Source organism: Phocoena sinus, chromosome X (genome assembly GCF_008692025.1).
Source record: "Phocoena sinus isolate mPhoSin1 chromosome X, mPhoSin1.pri, whole genome shotgun sequence".
NCBI classification, from domain to species: Eukaryota; Metazoa; Chordata; class Mammalia; order Artiodactyla; family Phocoenidae; genus Phocoena; species Phocoena sinus.
The window spans coordinates 3,494,393-3,521,785 of NC_045784.1; positions in this window are offsets into that span (position 1 = coordinate 3,494,393).

Sequence of the window (27,393 nt, forward strand, 5' to 3'; positions counted from 1 at the left end):
CCGCACACAGCAGCAAAGACCCAACACAGCCATAAATAAATAAATACATTTATTTTTAAAAAAAAGAAAACACAAATGACCCAAAACCTATGGGATGCAGCAAAAGCAGTTCTAAGAGGGAAATGTATAGCAATTCAATCTCACCTCAAGAAACAAAAATCTCAAACAATCTAACCTGACACCTAAAGCAACAAGAAAAAGAACAACAATAACAACAAAAAAACAAAACCCAAAGTTAGTAGAAGGAAAGAAACCATAAATATCAGAGCAGAAATAAATGAAATAGAAATGAAGGAAACAACAGCAAAGATCAATGAAACTAAAAGCTGGTTCTTTGAGAAGATAAACAAAATTGATAAACATTTAGCCACACTCATCAGGAAAAAAATGGAGAGGACTCAAATCAAGAAGATTAGAAATGAAAAAGGAAAAGTTACAACTGACAAAGGATGATAAGAGATGACTATAAGTAACTATATGCCAATAGAATGGACAACCTGGAAAAAATGGACAAGTTCTTAGAAAAGTACAACCTTCCAAGACTGAAACAGGAAGAAATAGAATATATGAACTGACCAATTATAAGTACTGAGATTCAATCTGTGATTTTAAATACTCCCAACCAACAAAAGTCCAGGACCTGATGGCTTCACAGGTGAATTCTATCAAACATTTAGAGAAATCTCTTGCATTCCTATACACTAACAACAAAAGATCAGAAAGAGAAATTAAGGGGAAAATCCCATTTACAATTGCAACTAAAAGAATAAAATACCTAGGAATAAACCTGCCTATGGAGGCAAAAGACCTGTACTCAGAAAACTATAAGATGCTGATGAAAGAAATCAAAGATGATACAAATAGATGGAGAGATGTATCATGTTCTCAGATTGGAAGAATCAATATTGTAAAAATGACTATACTACCCAAAGCAATCTACAGATTCAATGCAATCTCTATCAAATCACCCAGGGCATTTTTCAGAGAACTAGAACAGAAAATTTTACAATTTGCATGGAAACACAAAAGACCCCAAATAGCCAAAGCAATCTTGAGAAAGCAAAACGGAGCTGGAGGAATCAAGCTCTCTGACTTCAGAATATACTACAAAGCTACAGTAATCAAGACAGTATGGTACTGGCACAAAACCAGAAATACAGACCAATAGAAAAGGATAGAAAGCCCAGAGATAAAGCCATGCACATATGGTGACTTTATCTTTGATAAAGGAGGCAAGAATATACAATGGAGAAAAGACAGCCTCTTCAATAAACGGTGCTGGCAAAACTGGACAGCTACATGTAAAAGAATGAAATTAGAACATTCCCTAACACCATACACAAAAATAAACTCCAAATGGATTAAAGACCTAAATTTAAAGCCAAAAGCTACAAAACTCTTAGAGGAAAACATAGGCAGAACACTCTAGGACATAAAGCACAGCAAGATCTTTTTTTGACCCACCTCCTAGACTAACGAAAATAAAAACAAAAATGGGACCTAATGAAACTTAAAAGCTTTTGCACAGCAAAGGAAACCATAAACAAGATGAAAAGACAACTCTCAGAATGAGAGAAAATATTTGCAAATGAAGCTACTAACAAAGGATTAGTCTCCAAAATATAGAAGCAGCTCATGCAGCTCAATACCAAAAAAAAAAACAACCCAAAAGATGGGTGGAAGACCTAAACAGACATTTCTCCAAAGAAGACATACAGATGGCCAACAAATACATGAAAAGATGCTCAACATGACTAATTATTAGAGAAATGCAAATCAAAACTACAATGAGGTATCACCTCACAACTGTCATAATGACCATCATTAAAAAATCCACAAACAATAAATGCTGGAGAGGGTGTGGAGAAAAGGGAACCCTCTCGCACTGTTGGCGGGAATGTAAATTGATACAGCCACTATGGAGCACAGTATGGAGATTCCTTAAAAAACTAAAAATAGAACTAGCATATGACCCAGCAATCCCACTACTGGGCATATACCCAGAGAAAACCATAATTCAGAAAGACACAGGTAGCCCAATGTTCATTGCGGCACTATTTACAACAGCCAGGACATGGAAGCAAACTAACTGTCCACCAACAGAGGAACAGATAAAATAGATGTGGTACATATATACAATGGAATACTACTCAGCCATTAAAAGGAACAAAACTGGGTCATTTATAGAGACGTGGATGGACCTAGAGACTGTCATACAGAGTGAATTAAGTCAGAAAGAGAAAAACAAATATCGTATATTAACGCATATATGTGGAATCTAGAAAAATGGTAAAGATGATCTTACTTACAAAACAGAAATAGAGACACAGACATAGAGAACAATCGTATGTACACCAAGGGGGGAAAAGGAGGGGGTGGGATGAACTGGGAGATTGGGATTGACATATATACACTATTGATACTATGTATAAAATAGGTAACTCATGAGTACCTACTGAAAAGCACAGGGAACTCAGTGTTCTGTGGTGACCTAAATGGGAAAGAAATCCAAAAAAGAGGGGATATGCGTACACGTATAGCTGATTCACTTTGATGTACAGTAGAAAGTAACACAACATTGCAAAGCAACTGTACTCCAATAAAAATTAATTATAAAAAAATAAATTAAACAGGGTCATTAACTATAGTCACCATGCTGTACATTACACCCCAGGACTTATTTATTTTATAAGTGGAAGTTTGTACCCTTGGGTCCCCTTCACCGATTTTGCCTACCCCCCCCAACTCTGGCAACCACCCGTCTGTTCTCTATATCTTTGAGATGGATTCTTTTTGTTTGTTTGCTGGTTTGTTTTATAGATTACACATATAACTGAAATCAGAAAGTATTTTTCTTTTTCTGACTTATTTCACTAAATGTAACGCCGTCAAGGTCCATCCATGTTGTTGAAAATAGCAGGATGTCCTTTTTTTTAATGGAAGAATAATATTCCAGGGTATAGATATACCACATATTCCTTATCCATTCATCTGTCAGATGGATACTTTGATTGTTTCCGTATCTTGGGTATTGTAGATAATGCTGCAATGAACACAGGGGTTTAGATGTCTTTTTGAGATAGTGATTTTGTTTCTTTCAGATAACTACCCAGGAGTGGAATTGCTGGATCATATGGTAGTTCTATTTTTAGTTTTTTGAGGAACCTCCACACTGTTTTCCATAGTAAAACATCTCATTTTAATTGATGTCTTACCTTGTAACCAACAGTCTAATCAGAGACTGACATGCATTACTTCGTTCAATCCTCGTACCATTCTGTGATGACACCGTTATCCCCATTTTATAGATAAGAAATTCAAGGGTCAGACAGCTGGGTGACTCTCTCTCCTAAGTGTCACAGTCCAGACCCTCTCCCCTTGAGTCCTCTGGGTTTAACTTCTGCACCACGCTTCCGAAAAGAAACATAAAATAAAAACAAGAGTCACCCACTGAGTGAAGAAGCTCTACCTCACCCATTAAGAAGTTGGTATGCTTCCCTGCTGTGACATTTTTGAAATGACAAAGTTTTGGAGACGAAGAAGAGATGCACGGTCGTCAGAGGTGGGAGATCGTGGGAGCCTGAGAATGTGAAAGGGTAACACTAGGTAGATCTTTGTAGTGAGGGAATAATTCTGTATCTTTTTGTTTCAATTGAAGCAGAGTTGATTTATAATATTGTGTTAGTTTCAGGTGTACAGAAAAGTGATGCAGATATGTATTTATATACATATCTATACACAGTTTTTTTCCAGATTGTTTTCTATTATAGGTCGTTACAAGATATTGAATAGAGTTCCCTGTGCTCTACAGTAGGGCCTTGTTGATCTTTTTGATATATGGTTGCGTGTGTCTGTTTATCCCACATGCCTGTTCTGTAGAGGAGCTTGTTTCTGTCATTTTTTTAGATTCCACATGTAAGTGATATGCCTCTCTTCACTTCCGGCTTCTTGATCCATGTTCAAATCCAGCAGCACAGCACCTTTGAATCTCCCTTTTTGACTTCTTTGTGAGTCCTCACATCTTCTCTAGGACTGGAGCCTCCTGCCTCCCTTTCAAAAGGACCCCCGTGATGACTTTGGGCCCAGCTGGATCGCCGGGCATCATCTCCCCACCTCTAGATCCTCAAGATAACCACATCTGCAAAGTCCCTTTGACCATGTAAAGTGATATATTCACAGGTTTGAAATGTTAGGGCATGGACATGTTGGGGGTGGGGGAGCCTAACTCAGCTCCCTGGGGTACAGTCAGACAAGACAGTACTGAAGAAATGAACTTGCTGTCACCTTGAATAATAAGAATTATGAAAGAAGCATGTCAGAGACGGATGCCAGCCCCTGCCATGTAGTTATAGCTACAATGACAGGGGTGGGTACAGATCTTCATTTTCTCCTGCTTTATAAATTTTCAAAATACGTTTGTATCTTTCAATGTCGATACAATTTAGTCTCTATCGAATCATACTGTGGATTCCCACGGAAAGGGAAGTATCAAGTGTCTGATACAGAAAACGGAGCGAACGAATGTGGTCGCTTGTTTCAGAGTATTCTTGACTCGATTTGGAAACAGCTTTCCAAGTGCAATTGTATGCAAGTTCCTGGGCAGACGCACAGCTTGCCAGCTAAAGGCAGAGACCCAGGTGTTGAAGCTGACACCTCAGCGTTAATAGCCTTTCAGGTAAGCCGTGTGTGACGCTGTGGTTTTCACGGAGCATGGAGGGATTCAGAAGACATCAGCTGCTGTCTTTTGCTTTTTTTTTTTTTTTTTTAAACAACCACTAAATAAAATGTGGCATTTATTTCAATTCAGTATATTGTATAGCTCCCCATGCAGGCAGTCTCAAATGCAGTTTCCATACTCAAAAATCTCCCACCTGCAGCCCGAGAGGCAGACATCCAAACACACCACTGTAATTCAGTGAGAAGATTGGGGCATACATAATAAACGACAGACATAAAGCCAGACAGGATAAATAGTCAAGGCTGGCAGACCTCACGAGCCATCCTCTCATCCTGAAGAATTATATAATGCATTCAGCTTTGTAGAGTGTTAGATTGATTTAGTTGACTATCAGCTCCCGCCAGGACACACCTTGGTTCTGTGACTTTGGCCTTAGGTTGTCTTTTATTTCACCTGATATTTTCTCGAAATGCTGGGTGACTACTCCTGCGTGTTTGTGACCTAGAGCTGACTTACACACAAGGTAACAGTGCCTCTCAAACGTAATGCGCACCCAGATCACTGATGAAATGCGATTCTGATTCTATAGATCTGGAGCGGGGTCTCTTTCTACCCTGCTCCTGAGTGATCATAAAACTCATGCCATGGGGTAGCAAATGGCCAGACAAACTGAAAAGAGACACCATTTAAAACTGTGGGGCCAGGTTTCTCTCTAAGATTACGTGGAGAGGCATTCTATGATGGAAATATGTATTCAAACATTCTGACTCTACGAAGTGGAAAACTTGGGATTTCAGATTCCTCCAAGGGTCGTAATGGTCGTAATGCTATATAACAAATCCACTGTGAGAAAAAAGAAAAAGCAAATTGTCTATCTCTCTTGCTCACGATCCATCCTTCCATCCGATCCTCAATCCTTCCATCTATCCAGCCATACAATCATTTATTCATCCATCCGTCTATCCAAAAATCCATCCATCTTATTATCCATCTATCCATCCGTCCAATCATCAATCTTTCCATGCATCCACCCATCCATTCAATCATCAATCCTTCCACCTATCCATCCATACAATCATTTATTCATCCAACTATCAATCTATACATACGTGCATAAATGTTCAGTTGACCCTTGAACAAAGTGGGTTTCAACTTTGTGAATCCATTTATATGCAGATTATTTTCAATAGTAAATACGACAGTACTACATAATTTGCAATTTGTTGACTCCATGGACGTGGAACTGAGGATACAGAGAGCCAACTACACATTATACGTGGATTTCTGACTGCACAGAGGGTTGGCACCCCTAACCCCCCATGTTGTGATGTTCAAGGGTCAACCGTATTTATGAACACACACAAACAAGCCAGAGCAATGGCCCATAAATTATGATCTAAAGAAAAAAGTTAATTTCACCGAAGGACTGAGAGTGGGAAATGGAAGTAAATACAGTGACAGCGAAGGTTTTGTTAAAGAAAACATTTGGTGCCTGCACCAAAAGTATTTTTTTTTTTTTTTTTTTGCGCTATGCGGGCCTCTCACTGCTGTGGCCTCTCCCGTTGCGGAGCACAGGCTCCGGACGCGCAGGCTCAGCAGCCATGGGTCACGGGCCAGCCACTCCGCGGCATGTGGGATCCTCCCGGACTGGGGCACGAACCCGCGTCCCCTGCATCGGCAGGCGGACTCTCAACCACTGCGCCACCAGGGAAGCCCACCACTGCGCCACCAGGGAAGCCCACCAAAAGTATTTTAAGTAGGGCTAGACAAACTGAAGAGAGACACTGTTTAAAACTGTGAGGCAAGATTTCTCTGTAAGAGTTCATGGAGAGGCATTCTATGATGGGAGTGTGTATTCAAACGTTCTGACTCTATAGTGTGGAAAACTTGGGCTTTGAGATTCCTCCAGGGGTTATATTGTGGATGATAACAAATCCACTATGAGAAAAGAGGAAAATACAATCTCTCTCTCTCACTATCTATCATCCATCCATTGAATCATCCATCCATCAACCCATCCATCCATCCATCCATCCGTCCGTCCGTCCATCCATCCAATCATGCATCTATTCATCTATCTATCCATCCATCTACATATATATGCATACATGTACTTATGTATACACACACAAGCCAAAGCAATAGCCCATAAATTATATCCTGAAGACAAAAGTTAATTTTGTCAAGGGGTTGAGAATGAAAAATGCAAGTAAGATACAATAAGAGCAAAAGTTTTGTTAGAGAAAACTTTTGGTGCTTGCACCAAAACTGTGTTTTAAATACAAGTTGGATAGCCCTCCAAACTCAAAACACACACATGCCTCCCCCCTTCACCAGTCCTAAAAGAAAGTCAGAGAAAATGGATGGCCTCTCGGGACTGGCCCTGGTCACCTGTGAGATGCTTGGCCTTGGACTCTCAACAAGGAAGGGAGCTTAGAAATGCAAGTCCACATGGTTTGTGGCAATGCTTCTCCAAAGCAACTTCTCTGGATGCACAGAAAGCCAGACCTCTTGCAGGTTCCTACAGCCCACAAAGAGGTCCCCAGTACTGGCTGGTATGGGAAGCAAATACCTGCACTGTCAAATCCCAGCTCTATTTGCCCCCACACTTGCTAATAACCATGGCAAGAAAGCACTCTGGTGCCCTTCTTTTCATAATCTCATCTTTTATCTCTGGACATCTTCCCTTTGAATTCCTTGAGTCTTCTCCACTTTTCACATGGGTCTCGTTTCGGTCTCAGAAATTTAACCAGTCTGTCAAACTTTATTTCTGTTACAGACATAACTTTAAAATAAGCTGGATGACACAAGTGGCCAAAATTCTTCTACCAACACTTCCTGAAAAAAATTAAACTGGGGCTTTCCTGGCGATCCAGTGGTTAAGACTCCGTGCTTTCACTGCAGGGGGCACGGGGAAGTAAGATCCCGCACGCCACGTGGCATGGCAAAAAAACGAAAAGAAAGAAAAAAATTAACCTGGTGAGATCAATACCCAGTTAACTGATCTCATACAAAATCTGACTTGGGGGGCTTCCCTGGTGGCGCAGTGGTTGAGAGTCCGCCTGCCGATGCAGGGGACACGGGTTCGTGCCCCGGTCCAGGAAGATCCCACATGCCGCGGAGCGGCTGGGCCCGTGAGCCATGGCCGCTGAGCCTGCGCGTCCGGAGCCTGTTGCTCCGCAACGGGAGAGGCCACAACAGTGAGAGGCCCGCGCACCACAGAAAGAAACAAAAACAAAACCTGACTTAGTGTTGCTCTTTCTACTAAAGTGTCTGAAATATAGAAAGCTCTGACAAAATCTAGGAGGCATCGATCTAAATGCATCTCACTGTATGGAAAATGTGCAGTTGGTTTCCTAGATGCTTTACAGCAGTTATTGTAAACATGAATCGCTGGGGCCCTGATCCCCAGCAGGTTTTGTGGATGGGTCTGCAGGTGCTAGATTCTAGGTGAGCAATCATCTCTGTTGCAAACAAATGTTCCCACCTGAAAAGGTTGAGACATATTTTTAGACATTTATTTAAAATGTCACATTATCACTCCATGTGTTCCCCAAGAATATCTGAGTCTTCTGTCCATGGTATATTCAAATGTTGGCTCCGGTCGTGATCTTTGGTTATCAGGCTTATTTCCAAAGATTTTTAAAAATTAATTGAGGGTCAGATTGGACTATGGTATATTTCTGACATTCCAAATGCCCTACCAAATATCAAGGAAGAAAAAAAAATCATACATATGTTAGAAAATGAAAAAGTACCCAAAAGATACGTTTCTGACATTTTCCTCACTCAAAACATTGAAACGCCTGATGTGTGTTTTCTAATCATAAACAAGTCATTTCCTTATCATTCTCAGAACAGTCGATGTCTTCCTTTGCGTAAGAGTTTGAAGATTAATGTAAGCCTTTGAAATATAGCTGATGCTTAAACAGAGCTTAATTTAAAGAAGGCTTTTAAAAGATGGGAATTATTTTAGGGAACGGGGAGAAATGGAGACGTTCCTGCCAGCCTTTGCTTAATAAGATGGGAGGGAATCTCTCGTGTCCTGTTGGTACCATTGGTAGGAACATGCTTTGTGAAGAGTGGTTTCACCAAGTCATTACTACTAACCCTAGAGCCGCCAACGCCAGGACTACAGGTCTGGTATTGGCACTGCTTGTACTGAAAAGGGACTTTCCTTTATACCAGGTGGCATCCTAACAATTTCTTTAGTCCTTACAACTATGCTATATTGTAGGTATTATTACCGTCCCAATATAATGGATGAGTTGACCCCTTCTGGTGCTGCGGTAATGTGCAAATGTGTGCCTGTGGGTTTCTGTTTGCTCTGTTTCTCTCTACCTGACATTTATCTGTTTCTTCTAACTGTAGGCTTCAAGAGCAAAAGTCAGATACTAAAAATGACAGCCTTATAGGGTGTGTTAGCCCACTCTCAGCACTGTGTAAAGAGGCAATCCTGGGTCTGCTTCCCTGATTGCACCCAGACTGACACACTACCTCAATTGCCAAAACTATAGTCCATGCCTTGGAGGGAATCATTTGTAGCTATTAAAATCATGGAATGGAAGAATCGTTAGTGACGTGACAAAATTAGTGTGATATTTTAATTAAAAGAATGCAGACTGTACATCTAAATGGAAATAAAATCCTTATTTTGAGAAGCAATAAAAACAGTAAGCATGTATTTGAAGATAAGAATAGTTTCCTAGGGATTTCCCTGGAGGCGCTGTGGTTAAGAATCCGAGTGCCAATGCAGGGGACACGGGTTTGAGCCCTGGTCCGGGAAGATCTCACATGACGCAGAGCAACTAAGCCCGGGCGCCACAACTACTGAGCCCACGCGCCACAACTACTGAATCCTGCCCGCCTACAGCCCGTGCTCCGCAACAAGAGAAGGCACCGCAATGAAAAGCTCGTGCACCGCGACGAAGAGTAGCCCCCGCTCTCGCTGCAACTACGAAAGCCTGCACACAGTAACAAAGACCCAATGCAGCCAAAAATAAATAATAAATAAACTTATATATAAAAAAGAAGTTTCCTAGTCTATGAGTTTTTAAAATTCCCTGAATATTTGACAACAAATATATTTTATGTTTATCATCTCCATATACTTGAACTTATGGATATTTCTTTTCATTGTATTGTTTTGTGCCTGATTTTCACTATCTGTCGTTGCGGGCAGAGGAATAAAATGACAAACTTCCCAAATTTCTCCAATCCATTTTAAATCACATAAATGAGTTAAAAATTTCTAATTTATCAAAAGATTTTTCAATATATTTATTTTTCAATGGTGCTTAGAAAGTCTGAGTTCCCTTGAAAAAGTATATCCATGAACAAGGAAATGAATGAATAAAGAGTGTAAAAGGTAAAACAAAGTACAAGAGTATCTTATTTGCCGGCTAAAGCAATCCCTTAATAACTGAGTGGTTCCTGAAAAAAATGAGTTATTCTTCAAAAATAAGACTGAAAACTGGTCTCTTGTGTCTATACAGCTTAGGTATAATATCACTATCCATGAAAATAGTTTTCGTTACCTTCTTTATAAGCAATTTTTGAAACTTCACACTTTTTAGATGATTTTGCTAGAACTAAGTGATTCTGAAATTATGGTAGTTTTCAACTCGCATATTTAAATGAATTCCACTGAGAAATTTTCATTATACTCTTTTTTTTTTTGCCTTTCTCATACATAACTACTTATTCCATGTGTTGCCACCAACTAAGTTCCATTAACTTTAATGAAAAGGTTAATGAGTGCCTAAGAGTATTATTAAAATTGTCCTTGTATTTATTCAGCCATGTCTATATATTAAATATATAAAGCAGTATATTCTCAACTCAAAGTTTTTTTCTTGTCCTTCACACAAATTTTAGTATATTTTGACGAGTAATATGAAAGAATAAGAGCAAAGTGAGCCATATTTTTGGCATAATGAGATATTCAAACTCAAATGGTTTATTTAGTTGGCTCTCATGATTTTTCTTTTCTGATGCAGATAATAACTTTTAAGAGTAGAAAAACAGTTTATCCCAAGCTCTCAATGTGCTGTACATTCTTGGGAAATGTTTGCATTGCTTATATCTATGAAAATTATTATCTGATGGAATACTGTAAATTTAGAAACATGCCCCTGCTACATGTTTAATATACAACTTAATACATTTCTATCAATAATACATTTTAAATATGTTTTCAAGTTCTTACAGGTCAGTGCATATTCAGGGGAAACTTAATTTTCATATTAAAAAGAGATCCCCATTTCTATCTTTGACCTATTGCTATGAATCCACGCTCCTCTTTCCTGCAAATACTTTCCAATACTGATGATTGTATGTTAAAGCCTCCTTAGGATAAAAAAATGATGAAGGGTCAATAGAATTTTCTGGTTTTTGTCTTTGTTTGTTTTGTTTTCTTTTGGCTGCATTGCGTCTTCATTGCTGTGCGTGGGCTTTCTCTAGTTGTGGTGAGCGGGGGCTACTCTTCGTTGCAGTGCACAGGCCTCTCACTGCGGTGGCTTCTCTTGTTGCGGAGCACGGGCTCTAGGCACGTGGGCTTCAGAGTTGTGGCGTGCAGGCTCTAGAGTGCAGGCTCAGTAGTTGTGGCGCATGGGCTTTGGTGCTCCGCGGCATGTGGGATCTTCCCGGACCAGGGCTCGAACCCGTGTCCCCTGCACTGGCAGGCGGATTCTTAGCCACTGCACCACCAGGAAAGTCCCCTCTCAGTTGTTTTTGTTTGCATTACCCAGATGAATTATTTTCAGTATGCCCATATTGACATGCGTTTGGTTAACATTATTTCAAAGTTACCAGGGAACAGTCTTTTTATAAAAATACGCATTTCATCTACACGCACTGTTTCTTTTAACTAGCAGTTTTTAATCTAATTTTATGTTGATTGTTGCTGGTTTTGGCTGGCCTATTATTACTCAGTGGTTTTGTAATATATTTTTGCCTTCATTTTCTTACTTCCCAAAGTTCTTTCATCTGTAACTGAAATAATTAAAGAATATGCCATGCTAGACATTTTCTTGATATACTTTTAAATAGGAATTGTAGATGTAAAAAAAAGGAAAGCAACACAGAAATTAATATGAACAATTTTCAGAGCAATGAATCTTCCTATTTTCAAGCATTAGTAAACAGCCCATTTGCCACTGAACGACCAAAAATACATGTTTCAATTTCTCTTGAGAACCTCTCACTAGTTCTCTTGCAATTTAATTAAATAGCAAGGTAGCACTGATTTCATGAATCTGTATATCAAAGCTCTCTAGAATATACTTGAAGAGGATTTTTAAAGTAAGTGTAACCCTGAAATGCTGGGGCGAATACGTCAGCATGCTTTCAAGTGAAATACACTGCTTTGAAGTGAATAACACAAAATTTCAATGACACCTATGATTCAGCCACTGACATTTTACAACAGTAATATCCCTTCCTGTTTCAAAACTGTGGATTTCAAAGCAATCCCCACCCAGAGGGTTATACAAGTGTGGGCTTTGTTAGCTGTGAGCTCCTGAAACTGCACAATGCATAGGTTCCTAAAACCATAGACATCTTTCTGTCTACACTCTCTCATATTCCACATCGAATCTGTTAGATGAATCCTTTTGGCTAAACCTCTGAAGTACTCTGAGGATCAGATACCACTGCTGACCAAACTCAACGGCATCGCCCTGAGGGCTGAGCCGCCATTTTTTTTCCCCATGAATTTCTGCATCCTTGGTCTCCACCACTCGGGCACAAGTCCGAGACGTTTCCCAACACAGGTAAGCAGACGATAGCCGCCTTGCTCAATGCTTTGCAACAGCTCTCCAAGGTAGTCAGCGAAACAGACTTAAATATCTGGTACCCTGTCACACTGAGTCCTCATCTTGTATTTTTCCTACCCTCCCTGCCTTCAAGTCAGAGGTTACCTGGGAGACACCTGCTCACTCCTGCCTTGGGGTCTCTGCATTGTTTGGTCCCCACATCTGTGTAGCTCCCTCCCTCACTCCTTCCAACTCTTCCTTCAAGAACCGTCATGCCCGTCTTGCTTTCCCTTTCTGCCTTTAGACCTTAGTGAAAATTTCAGCCCCCAACTCCACACTTCTACTCCGCAGCCTGCCTGCTCTACATCAACTGTTTCAATAGCACTTGCTATTCTATTTTTCTAAAATAATTTTTAGTGTATTTGCTATATTCTTCATTGACTCTTTTACTAATTGTAAGACCCCCAAGGGTAAGGATTTTTGTTTTGTTCATCACCAAAGTATCTTCAGCATCCTGTCTGGGACAATTCTGTATCAGAAAACAGATATGGACCATAGGATATCACTTACAGGTGGAATCTAAAATATGACACAAACGAACCTACCTATGAAACAGAAACAGACTCACAGACATAGAGAACAGGCTGGTGGTTGCCAAGGGGGAGGGGGTTGGGGGAGGGATGGAGTGGGAGTTCGAGGTTAGCTAAAATGTTAACTATTATATATAGAATGGATAAACAAGGTGCTGCTGCAGGTCACAGGGAACCATATTCAATATCCTGTGATAACCCATAGTGGAAAAGAGTGTATGTTTGTATAACTGAATCACTTTGCTGTACGACAGAAATTAACACAACATTGTAAATCAACTGTACTGCAGTTAAAAATTATAAATAAAAGAAAACAGGTATTAAATAAAGCAGCACCCCACCTGGACATTTCTTTATCAATCAATAAATGAAAATATGAACACAATTTCTACAGTTCCTCTTTAAACTAACTTAATTCAACATGGCATAGTACCCGTAAGGGTTAACTGCAAAGTCTGTTTATCTTCCGGCATGCCATGTGATTACTAAAATAGTTATCGCCATTGAGTGCATCCCTCTGCACCATTTTCTATCCTTATGAAAGAGTTTTGGGCATTCACTCTAGTAGAGCCTTTCTAGGGAGTCCAGTTATTGAGTATGATGAATGCATTCCATGAAAACAAAAGACTGGGGCAAATGCAGAAACTCACCAGGACTTAGAGAAAGGCATAAAACCAAACAAGAGAATACACTACAAAATGAGTGTTCATTTGAAAATGTATTAAAAAAAAATCTGCCCATCAATATCTTATAATAACCTATAATGGAAAAGAATCTGGAAAAGAATGATATATATACATATATATATGCCTGTACACCTGAAACTAACACAACATTGTGGATTAACTATAGTTCAATCTAAAAAATGGTTTTAAAAATCTGCCCACAATCATTTTTATAAATTAAACGATTATGGGAAAAAAACAGTTTCATGTGTCAGGAAAGATTCAATAAAAACCATCAGGCTTACTCGTATCTTCAATATTTATTGAGCACCTACTGCATAGGTGTATGCAGTAGCCTAGGTGTAGTGAATAAAACAGGCATGCAACCCTCTTTGTTCCTCTTAAACATCCTTGACAGGGAATAACAGCACAGCAGGAGCTCGGAAATACTTCTGTATCTTTGCTGCAAGTGTTTGCATCCTTCAGTTTGATAAAAGTTGATGGATGCCTCTTATTTGCAGAGTACCAAGGCAGCCAACAAAGGTGGAAGGATAAATGACACATGATTTAGCCCCTGTTTACTAAGAGCCCTCCGTCTAATAAATGCACAAAGATTTGGAAGAAGGTAGGGACTTCTTTGGCAATTGTGTCGTGGTTATTGTTTTGTTATCTCTCTCTCTGCTCCCCGAGACAGTTTTATATTTCAGAGTTCATAGACATTACTGGAATCCACTATACCTCAGGCGTATCTGTGTCTTTAGGGGTAGGAATGTAACCCACCCAGAAATGGGACATGGTGTGGAGGACGGTTATGATACAGACACAGGGTACCATTGGCATATAAGGAAAAAATCTGGTAACTTCTTCTTTTATAATTTTTACAATTTTTTATAACTTAAAATATTAACTTGTTATTGACTTTAGGTAAATGCTCAGGTCATTAACTCTTTGGCAATACATTTGTAAGCAATATTTTCTGCAAAGAAATGAACAGTGCAAACTACCTCTATGATAAACAAATTTGTGTGTATCCCCTTTATGTTATGGACCCTAGGATACTAATGCCCATTTGTGTCACTGAATTAAAATAATAACCGAGATGACAAAGAAGGGTCAATGTTCACAGACTGGGCGGATGACTGCTAAATCAATTGTGGAAAAATCTAAATGTAAACAAAAATAAATATCCAATGTGTAACAGCTGCCTAAAGGTACCCACAGAAATGAGTAAGGAAGCAGAAGAGTTTTAAAGTGAAGACTAAAGAAAAAAAATGATTTAAGATGGAACAAAATTATACTAGATGAAGGTGATATCTGAAACTTAAAATATTCTGATTTTTGTTGACTTTTTTTTTTTTTTCTTTTGAGGAACAGCCAAGCTTGTAACCCCAGGATGGAAATCCACAGGGCCAAATGCACAAGAGGAAACACCACGAAGAATTCACAGAAGCAGAAGTGAGACAGTCCTTGTACAAGGCTCAGGCACGCAGGGATTCCAAAGCATGCTGGCCATTTTCTATCACATTCTTTCTGTCCTTTTTAATTGTTCTGTCATTGTTTGTAAATGGAAAATCACCTTTCCAAGAGTTGCAAGGGAATTCAAAAACTGAACGGTCGTGTCCACATGTATGTGGAATCTAATACACAATAAACTAGTGAGTAAAATAAAAAGAGAAGCAGACTCACAGATACAGAGAACAAACTAGTGGTGACCAGGGGTGGGGCGTGGGTATAGGGGTGAGGGAGTGGGAGTTACAAACTACTGGGTGTAAGACAGGCTACAAGGATGGATTTTACAACATGGGGAATATAGCAAATATCTTGTAATAACAGTAGATGGAGTGCAACCTTCTAAAATTATATGGAAGATTAAAAATTTTTTTAAGGCTTCCCTGGTGGTGCAGTGGTTGGGGTCCCCCTGCCGATGCACGGGACACAGGTTCGTGCCCCGGTCTGAGAAGATCCCACATGCCGTGGAGTGGCTGGGCCCGTGAGCCATGGCCGCTGAGGCTGCGTGTCCGGAGCCTGTGCTCCACAACGAGAGAGGCCACAACAGTGAGAGGCCCACGTACCGCAAAAACAAAAACAAAAAAAATTTTTTAAATAGGAACAAAAGAATTAATTCTAAATGTTAAGAGTCAATACTTAAACTATCTAGAACTCTTGGGAAATTTTTAAAAAATCAAAATTCTTATATTGGGTCTTATAATTAAATAGCTACCAGGCTACTCGTGGTCCTCAATGAAAATTCTCTACATTCATCTATATGTTAATAAAATGAAGTACCTATGATGTACAAGGAAACTTCCTCTCGTGCTGTTTGATCTTAACAACTCGATCTAGTAAACAGCTCATAGAGACTCATCGGTAGGAATAATATTATTGATCCTAGTTTTCTGCTGGGGATAATTAGATTAGCAAATCCAATTAAGTAGCTCCTATCAGAACTGCCAGCCTGGAAGAAAATTTGAACTCGGTTGTCCCGATTCTTACTCTGTGCATTGTGTTGAATATGACTTCACCTCCACAGCCAGTGTCGCATCGGTTGCCAACAAATACTGGTCCTATGTAATGTTTGTAAATTAAGCGTGAAAATGTATAAACTTGAAGTTATTAGCACAATAACCTATTTTAAATAATTTCAAATATGAGGTGGCAAAAGTTTATCCCACATAAATTCTATGTCAAGTCAGCATCAAAAGTATTTTCATCATAAAGGCTTTTCTCTCCTTTCTGTGACATATAAAAGCATCATTGATGGACAAGAAACGAGAAATTAGTCCGCAAGAGGAATGTTTTGCCAAAGCTACAATATCCATTGTAGGATAGATGTGTGACTGCCTCATGTAACATGATCAGAGTCACTCCTTTTAGTCCTAAATCCGCAGCATTCTAAAAATACATTACAAAATAGGCTGTCCTATTGAGGCCAAATTCTTTGTTTCCTTTTGGACTGAATATTCTCCTTGTCTCTCGGCCACACAGGAAAAGCTGTATTCACAAAGCAAACAAGGATTCGACACAGTTATGTCAAAAGCATGGGTCAAGAAATTGTTTCCTTCTGCCTGTTTCCCCCTTAATAATGTTGCTTTAATTAATGTAACTGATCATATTACTTATACATTAGATAAATATGTAATTAATTAGCCTTGAATGACCCATGATATAACACAGCTCTTATCTTTCATGATGCCGATGTAGACAGAAAGATAATAGGTATACACTGCACAGGAATGGAGGCTAAATCGATCCCCAGGATTTCTTCTTGGTGTCTCAGTGCAATGACAGTGCCCTACATTTGTAGGGGCTGCATTTAGCCAAGGGTAGCTACTGATTTCACCACACACCTTTGATGGAGACAGATCCAGTGATATTTGCAACCAGGATCCTCTGCCTGCCAGCAGGGATTTGATAGATCACATGGAGCATGGCAGGCAAATTTGATCTCAGGTCCTCAAGTTTCCACTAATCCAGGCAGACTTCTGTTTGTTTTTTTTTTAAATAAACTTTTGGTTTCAGACTCATTTTTAGATTTGCAGAAAATGTACCATGACAGTGCAGTGTTCCCACGTATTACCTTCACCCAGCTTCCCCTAATATTAACGTCTTGCATAAACATGGTTCTTTGGTCAAAGACTTAAATACAGGTAGCACACCATTAATAAGATTCCAGTTTTAATGGGTTCATGATATTTTCTTAAATATATAAAGATGCGCCAGGCATGTGTGATAGGCCAGGGTGGTGCTTTATGTGCGTTTCCTTTTTTTAAAAATTTTTATTTTATTTAAGTATCGTTGATTTACAATATGTCATTTTCAGGTGTACAGCACAGTGATTCAGTTTTTTATACATATATATGTGTGTATATATATATTTATTTTTTTGGATTCCTTTCCCTTATAGGTCATTACAAACTACTGAGTAGAGTTCCCTGTGCTCTACAGTAGGTCCTTGCTGATTATCTATTTTATACATAATAGTGTGTATATGTTAATCCCAAACTCCTAGTTTATCCCCCCCTCTTCTCCCCTCTGGTAACCATAATTTGTCTTCGAAGTCTGTGAGTCTGTTTGTGTTTTGTAAACAAGGTCATTTGTATCATTTTTTAAGATGCCACATACGAGTGATACCATACGGTATTTGTCTTTCTCTGACTTGCTTCACTTAGTATGATCATCTCTAGGTCCATCCATGTTGCTGCAAATGGCATGATTTCATTCTTTTTTTTATGACTGAGTAGAATTCCACTGCATAAATGAACCACATCTTCTTTATCCATTCCTCTGTCAGTGGACACTTGGGTTGCTTCCTTGTCTTGGCTGTTGTCAATACGTATTTTCTAAATAAGTCCTCACAGTAACATATGCATATGCTGAACCTAAGACGGATAGGGTTAAGTTGTCTCAACACTGGGTGCCTTGCAGTTGACCCCCAGGATTGAAAAGGAAGGACCATTTGATCAGAAGGATAAGTGAGTTTCATTTCTCTGCTGTATTGACCTTTTTGTGAGCAAAACACATTTGCTGCTGAATCTATCCCTTGTTCACTCTCATTCTGATTCAAGCTAATTATATATTATATTTCAGCCCTAAATAACTAACAAAAGTCCTTCATCTACCAAACCTCTCAAAATCGAGCAGTTGGATTTTAACAGTCCAGGCAAGAATACTGTCTAGGTAAACTTTAAAAGACAGAATGACTGAAATAACGCAACAATTTAAACCATCTCTTTAGGATCTGAACGCTTTAGTGTAAATAAATACCAACTCAAAGTAATTCTTAGTAAATGTAAGGTAGATGTTGACGGCTGTGCTTGGCAGTTGTATTATAATGAGTAGTAACAGGTTTCTTCCGGGAGTTTTATAAATCCTAAACACACCACAAAAACAGCATTCACGGATTATCTATTGATAAAAATTTTTTTTAATGTCTATTTTATTGAACTGTATTTTGTAAAGGTGATGTTTCCCTTGGATAATAATTCAAGTTCAGAAGACAACACTATTTATTTTTATCTATAAATACTACTTTTCTTATAACCAATTTGTGTAGATGCTTAACACAACACAAGAAGGCAGCTTTCTAAATGTCACTGGACAGTGAACGCATAGGAATTTATTTGAGGGCAAATCTGTGGACCAACTCCTAAAACTGATCATTTTTAAACTACCAGATTTGCTTTCTTAAATCCCATCCACCAACTATTGGTTTAAACCTAAAAATTCATCATTTTAGGGACTCCCCAGGTGGCGCAGTGGTTAAGAATCCTCCTGCCAATGCAGGGGACATGGGTTCAAGCCCTGGTCCGGGAAGATCCACATGTGTGGAGCAACTAAGCCTGTGCGCCACAACTACTGAGCCTACACTCTAGAGCCCGAGAGCCACAATTACTGAGCCCACGTGTCACAACTACTGAAGCCCACGCACCTAGAGCCTGTGCTCCGCAACAAGAGAAGCCACAACAACGAGAAGCCCGCACACCGCCAACAAAAAGTAGCCCCCGCTCACTGCAGCTAGAGAAAGCCCGTGCACAGCAACAAAGACCCAACACAGCCAAAAATAAATAAATGTAAAATAAATTTTAAAATATATAAATAAAATGTATATGTAAAAAATCCGTCCCAAATGCAACCACACTTCATGATTCCTTGTTGTCTAAATGCACCTAAAATATCTCACGATTTATCAGCCTGCCACTGCAGAGAAGTGACACATTTTGACAACCAACTATTTGTTGATTTTGGAATTTACATTGCATGTAACAAGTACATGTTAAGATATTAGGTCTTCCTGTTCTTTCTTTCAGCCATTTCTCTTTCCAATAGGAGTTAATTTTCTGGTTCAGGTCGTGATGCCAGATTCTGGTTTGGTCCCCACGAGAAGTCTTTGGTCACATACAAAATGCCACAAGTGGGCAACAGGCAAGGGACACAGTTTCTACCCACCTTAATAAGTGGAAAACCATGTCCCAGTTGCAGAGAAGATACCTGTAGTTGTGGAGGTCCACAGACAGCATGCATTTAGACCATAAGCACTCTTTAGATTTGTAAATAATAATAATAATGATTTTATCATAGACAAGCCTAGATCATCCTGGTTGCAGCAGAGTTAGAAAATTTTTCTCTACCAATTGTTATACAAAGTTCTCATTTTTAAAAAGCTGTGCAGCTAGGGAGATCAGCTCCATGCTTTGTGAAAACCTAGATGGGTGGGAGAGGGAGGCTCAAGATGGAGTGGATATGGGGATATATGTATACATATAGCTGATTCACTCTGCTGTACAGCAGAAACTAACACAATATTGTAAAGCAATTATACTCCAATAAAGATATTTTTAAAAGTTGTGCAATGTCATTAAATGATACATTTAAAAAATTGCCAGGGTCATTAAGAAAAATCAAATTGTTCAAGCTCTGGATTTAAATATACCCAACAGGACAAGCTTCCAATTATAAGATAAATAAGCCCTGGGGATGTAATGCACAGCATGGTAACTGTAGTTAATAATACTGTATTACATCTTTAAAAGTTGCTAAGAAAGTAGATCTTAAAAGTTCTCATCACAAGAAAGATGAGACTGTAACTACAGGTGGTGATGGATGTTAACTAGACTTATGTGGTGATCATTTCACAATACAGACAAATACAGAACCGTCACGTTGTACACCTGAAACTATACAATGTTATATGTCAAGTATATCTCAATAAAAATAAATAAAAGTAAAAGAAATCTATTTCTCTCTCTACTCATCTAATTCATTATTAATTTGGAAAATTTGATGTCTATAACAAGATTATTAAGGCATGGTTATTGAGTTTATTAAAATATTCATAAAAGGGTTAGAGTTATGTTTTAGAGATTTTACTACAGAAGGTAAGTATGACAAAATCAAATTCAAATTCAAGGGGAAATAAATGACTTGAGAATATAAAATGACTTTAAACAACAGTTTAAACAATATAAGCAATCATCATTGTTAGTTAACAATTAAGCACTTTTTAATCAATACTTTGTTTTAAAGTGGATGCGTGAATGTGAAAAAGAGTGGAAATGGGGCTTCCCTGGTGGCGCAGTGGTTAAGAATCTGCCTGCTAATGCAGGGGACACGGGTTTGAGCCCTGGTCTGGGAAGATCCCACATGCCGTGGAGCAATTAGGCCCATGAGCCACAACTACTGAGCCTGCGCGTCTAGAGACTATGCTCCGCAACGAGAGGCCGCGATAGTGAGAGGCCCGCGCACCGCAATGAAGAGTGGCCCCCGCTTGCCACAGCTAGAGAAAACCCTCGCACAGAAATGAAGACCCAACACAGCCAAAAATAACTAAGTAAAGAAATAAAGAGCCAAGCATTTGAAGCCCTTTAAAAAAAAAAAAAGAGTGGAAATGGAAAGCAGTAAAATTATTCATCTGTATTAAATGCCTTTTGAAGGAAGATTAAAGATGTCTCCTTGATTTTTTCCTTTATAAAAAGTTTCACTCTTTCACTTGTGATAATTAATCACAAATGTTAGTCATCGCCAATCCCCACGCTGTTATCCAGTCTCTTTCAAGTTTTTCTCACATTTGGAAATGAACTCTTTTTGTTAGGGCTTGTAATGAAGATCAATAGTTTAGATGCTGCTTATATAGCTTTTAAAAATTCAAAGAACAAAGAACTATTATTAAAAGTTCAAAAATTTCACATATTCTCTCTTGAGCCAACATCACGACCGTATTTCTTGCTTTCATGTCAACATCTAAATATTGTAAGGGAACTCACAATGACTCAGCATATTTTACTGGGTAAAAGCAAAGCTAAGACAGTTTGATTAAAAGCTTATAAGTGAAAACACCAACTATCTATTTCTCATTGAGGATGACCTAGCTGGATTAATAACTAGACTTGAGTGTAGAACAAGTGATCTAGTTGGCTCTATAGGTTCTAAACGATCCTAGACAAATGCCATCAAAGAATCATCAGCTCTAAAACATCCATGTAAGATTAAAAATTCCCCATAAAGTGGCATAGAGGGAACATACCTCTACATGATGAAGGCCATATATGACAAACTCACAGCTAACATCATACTCAATGGAGAAAAACTGAAAGCACTTCCTTTCAGATCAGAAACTAGACAAGGATGCCCACTCTCAACATTTTTATTCAACATAGTTTTGGAAATCCTAGCCACAGCAATCAGAGAAAAAGAAGAGGAATCCAAATTGGAAAGGAAGAAGTAAAACTGTCACTGTTTGCAGATGACATGATACTATATATAGAAAATCCTAAAGATGTCATAAGAAAACTACTAGAGCTCATCAATGAATTAGGTAAAATTTCAGGATATGAAATTAATACACAAAAATCTGTTGCATTTCTATACCCTAACAAACTATCAGAAAGAGAAATGCAGGAAACCCATTTACCATCACATCAAAAAGAATAAAATACCTAGGAATAAACCCACCTAAGGAGGCAAAAGAGCTGTACTTGGAAAAGTATAAGACACTGATGAAATAAATTGAAGACAATACAAATGGAAAGATTTACTGTGTCTTTTAGGATTGGAAGAATCAATATTGGTAAAATGACTGTACTACTAAGGAAATCTACAGGTTCAATGTAATCCCTATCAAATTACCAATGGCATTTTTCATAGAACTAGAACAAATAATTTTAAAATTTGTATGGAAACACAAAGACCCTGAATAGCAAAAAACCATCTTGAGAAAGAACGGAGATGGGGGAATCATACGCTCTAACTTTAGACTATACTTCAAAGCTACAGTAATCAAAACAGTACGGTACTGGCGCAAAAAACAGACACACAGATCAATGCAATAGGATAGAAAGTCCAGAAATGAACCCAAGAACTTACGGTCAATTAATCTACAACAAAGGTGGCAAGAATATACAATGGAGAAAAGACAGTCTCTTCAATAAGTGGTGCTGGGAAAACTGGACAGCTACATGTAAAAGAATGACATTAGAGCATTCTCTAATACTATATACAAAAATAAACTAAAAATGGATTAAAGACCTATATATAAAATTGGATACTATAAAACTCCTAAAGGAAAATGTAGAACGCTCTTTGACATAAATCACAGCAATATTGTTTTGATCCATCTGCTAAAGGACACAAAAGCAAAAATAAACAAATGGGGGCTTCCCTGGTGGCGCAGTGGTTGAGAGTCCACCTGCCGACGCAGGGGACACGGGTTCGTGCCCTGGTCCGGGGAGATCCCACATGCCGCGGAGTGGCTGGGCCCGTGAGCCATGGCCACTGAGCCTGCGCGTCTGGAGCCTGTGCTCCACAATGGGAGAGGCCACAACAGTGAGAGGCCTGCGTACTGCAAAATAAATAAATAAAAATAAACAAATGGGACCGAATTAAACTTAAAAGGTTTTGCACAGCAAAGGAAACGATCAACAAAATGAAAACACAATCTACCGAATGGGAGAAAATATTTGCAAAGGATATGACCAATAAGGGATTAATATTCCAACATATATAAATAGCACATACAACTCAACATCAAAAAAAAAAAAACAAACCTGATAAAAAATGGGCAGAAGAACTGAACAGACATTTTTCCGAAGGAGACATACAGATGGCCAACAGTTACACGAAAAGATGCTCAACACTGCTAATCATCAGGGAAATATAACTCAAAACCACAATAAGATATCACATCACACCTGTCAATGGCCATCATCAAAAAGAACACAAATAACAAATGTTGGCAACGATGTGGAGAAAAAGGGAACCCTCCTACACTGTGGGTGGGAATGCAAATTGGTGCAGCCACTATGGAGAATACTATGGAGATTCCTCAAAAAACTAACAACAGAACTACCATATGACCCAGAAATTCCACTCCTGGGTATATATGCAAAAAAACCAAAAACTCTAAGATACATGCACCCCAATGTTCGTAGCAGCATTATTTACAATATCCAAGATACAGAAGAAATCTAAGTGTCCATCCACAGAGGAATGCATAAAGAAGATATGGTATGTATTTGTGTATATACATATATGTATGTGTGTATATATATAATGTAATACTACTCAGCCATGATAAAGAGTGAAACTTTGCCATTTGCAGCAACATGGATAGACTTGGAAGGCATTATACTAAGTGACATGTGTCAGACAGAGACAGGAAAATACTGTATGCTATCACTTATATGTGGAATCTGAAAAATACAAGAAACTAATGAATAAAACTAAAAAGAAACAGACACAGATACAAAGAACAAACTAGTGGTTACGAGTGGGGAGAGGGAAGTGGGGAGGGGCAACACAAGGGTCGGGGATTAAGAGGTACAAACCATTAGGTATAAAACAAGCTATAAGAATGTACTGTACAATACAGGGACTATAGACTTTTTTTTTTTTTTTTTTGCGGTACACGGGCCTCTCACTGTTGCGGCCTCTCCTGTTGCGGAGCATAGGCTCCGGACGCACAGGCTCAGCGACCATGGCTCACGGGCCCAGCCGCTCCACGGCATGTGGTATCTTCCCGGACCGGGACACGAACCCGTGTCCCCTGCATCGGCAGGCGGACTCTCAACCGCTGTGCCACCAGGGAAGCCCTTATAATAACTATAAATGGAATACAACCATTAAAAATTGTGAATCACTATACTGTACACCTGTAACTTATATAATATTGCACAGCAATTATACTTCAATTAAAAAATTAAGAAGCTTAGCACTGTGCTAGGGCCTAGCTATTTGGAAACAAATCATAATGTCTCAACACTGGCCAGCTTAAGGGTCCTTTCGAGGCCTTTGAGAATCCTCAATCATAGCATATGGGATCTGAAAAAAATGAGAAATTGGATGTGGGTGGAATAAAAAAGATGAGGGCCAAACATCACCCTTATTGAAGATAGAAGCCCAGTTGTATTGTTCTGTTCTATTCCGTTCTGCTCCATACCATTCCATCCTATTCCATTTTACCCTATCCTATTTTATTCTGTATCTATGGACCAATGGGCTTTCCCATCCTGAACCCCATGACTAGATGTACATATATACCTAGTTATATGTAACACAGCCAGGTTGAGTGGACACTGCCCTCCCCACCCGAGATGCCCATGCATGTAAAACATGCAGCAGAAAGGAGTATTGGGAAGGAGGCTGCATGACCCCTGATGGCCTTTGCAGAGGGTGGAGAGGGAGAGAGACAGAGACAGAAAGAGAGAGAAGGTCAGGTTTTCAGCACCCAGCTACGATTCTCTAGAGAAAGCCCGCATGCAGCAACGAAGACCCAACACAGCCAATAAGTAAATAAATAAAAATAAAGACCTTTAAAAAAAAAGAAAAAAAGACTACCATACCCTATATCCTGATCCTACACTTACTAGTATAATATTTTCCCTTAGAATTTTTGTCCGGTCTGTGCATTTCCATGAACGGCTTAATGGCAGACTGACAGTTACTTATGCTGTCCTACACACAGGCTCCTGGTGTCCTTGTTTAATCCTAAAGACATGATTTTCATTCATAAATGTAGTAAACATCATACACCTAGCATATTGATGCGTGAGACGAATTATTCTTTACAACTGTATTAACTCACATTATCATTCTTTCAATAATAAAACTCCATCACATCTCTTCCTGTTCACGTATTTAATACATTTTTTTAGAAAACAACGTATCCATTGTCAAAAGGCCATGCACATACTTTGAACAGGCACACCCCCCCGGTGTTCTGGGGTGTGAATGATAAGGCACAGGTAGTGAGGATTACTTTGAAGGGGCTTCCTTCTTGGTGCTCCCTAGCGTGCCTCATTTAACTTTTCTTCTCACGGTTCTCTTAGCAGTCACTTAAGGGAGAATCCCGTCATGTGGTTTATCGTCTTTCTTTAAAGCAGAGATCATTCTAAGACGCTCCACAAATCAGAGCTCTGCAGAAAAACTGGAACAGTAAAGGAAAAGACGTCCTTCTTTCCATCAGCACGGGTTTCACGAACTCCTACTACGTGGCCCTGCATTACAGCAGTGGACCAAACGAAGCGACTGCATAGCAGTGTATCTCTGAATGGAACGGGACAGGAGATCACAGACAGACACCCGTGGCGTGGTAGCTGCCAATGGCAAGAATAGAAAGGACCGGAACGCGTGTTCAGGTGGCTCATTTAGGTGCTCACTTAGGTTGTTCCAGTATTTCTGTCAACCACAGCGAAGTGTGAACTGTAGTTCAGAGACGGAGGACCGTGGCTTGAATCTAAGATCTACCAATTTTCTTTTCTCTTTTCCTTGTGTGTGTGGAGGTGCGGGCGTGGGGAGAAACTGGCTACTTCAAACACGCTGTCAGTATCTGCTAAATGCCAAGTATCTGACGCATGCTATTTAATCCTCGTTACAACCATACTGCGTTATGCTGCATCGTGTCGAGGGTTCCGTGTTGAGTTGTGACCTCGTGCTGTGTTATTGGCATGGACTGAACAGTGTCCCCAACCCCCAAATTCATGTGCTGAAGCCCTAACCCCCACCGTGACTCCGTTTGGACATAAAGTCTTCGAGGACGTGATTATGGTAAAGTGAGGAGAGGCCACGTGAGAACACAGCAAGATGTCCACCTGCGAGCCGAGCTGAGAAGCCTCACCAGAAGCCAGCCCTGTTCACACACCATGATCTTAGATTTCTAGTTTCTGGAACTGTGAGAAAATTGATTTCTGTTCTTCAAGCCACCCATTCTGTGGTGTTTTGTTATGGCAGCCCTAGTAAGACCAATATGGCTGCTATGTTATCTTGCTGTGTTATACTATGGAATGGAATGTTACATTTACCACTTTGCCAGTGCAGAAAATGAAGTGCAGAGAGACTCAGGGATTCACCTCGAGGCACAGGGCAACGAAGACTTAGGGTGGAAATTCCACCCGAAACAGTCTAAAGGCAAGGCAATCCTGTGCACTCTCTCCTGTGGGCTTTACCACCCTGCGCAAAACACCTAACCTCTTAGAGTCACAAATCCATTATCAGCCAATGAGGGCTCTGATGTAGGTTACAGCCCTTTGTTCTGTGGTAGACATTCATAACTCACTAGAGTCATGAGGGTATAATAATAATTACATTACTGTCTTTCAAAGACAACAACATTTACGGTCATATAAAGAGCTCATTGGCACTTATGGAAACCACCCCAATCTGTTCCTCTTGGGAAAACACTTCGCGTCTAGATGTTTACCCTCAATTGCTCACCGTTGGGTTAAGATAAACCATGTTTTTGGAGCTAGGGCGTGCGGTCACAGTCTGTGCGTCCAAAGTCTTGTCTACTACTCTCAGTACGCAAATGAATGGCATTGTGATTCTCGATCTACCTTGTTCCCAGCCAAAGGAAAGGAAAGTCAAACATTTTTTTTTTTTTTTTTTTGCGGTACCTGGGCCTCTCACTGTCTGGCCTCTCCCGTTGCGGAGCACAGGCTCCGGACGCGCAGGCTCAGCGGCCATGGCTCACGGGCCCAGGCGCTCCGCGGCATGTGGGATCTTCCCGGATTGGGGCACGAACCCGTGTACCCTGCATCGGCAGGCGGACTCTCAACCACTGCGCCACCAGGGAAGCCCAGTCAGACTATCTTTGATGACTACTTCAAATTTCCTAATTATGTAAACCCTCATAGAAGACCAGACGTACTTATGTGGAATCAAATTTAAGAACTCATTAATCAATGTAAACTTTGAATCTCATCTCCCCTTTTTCATGT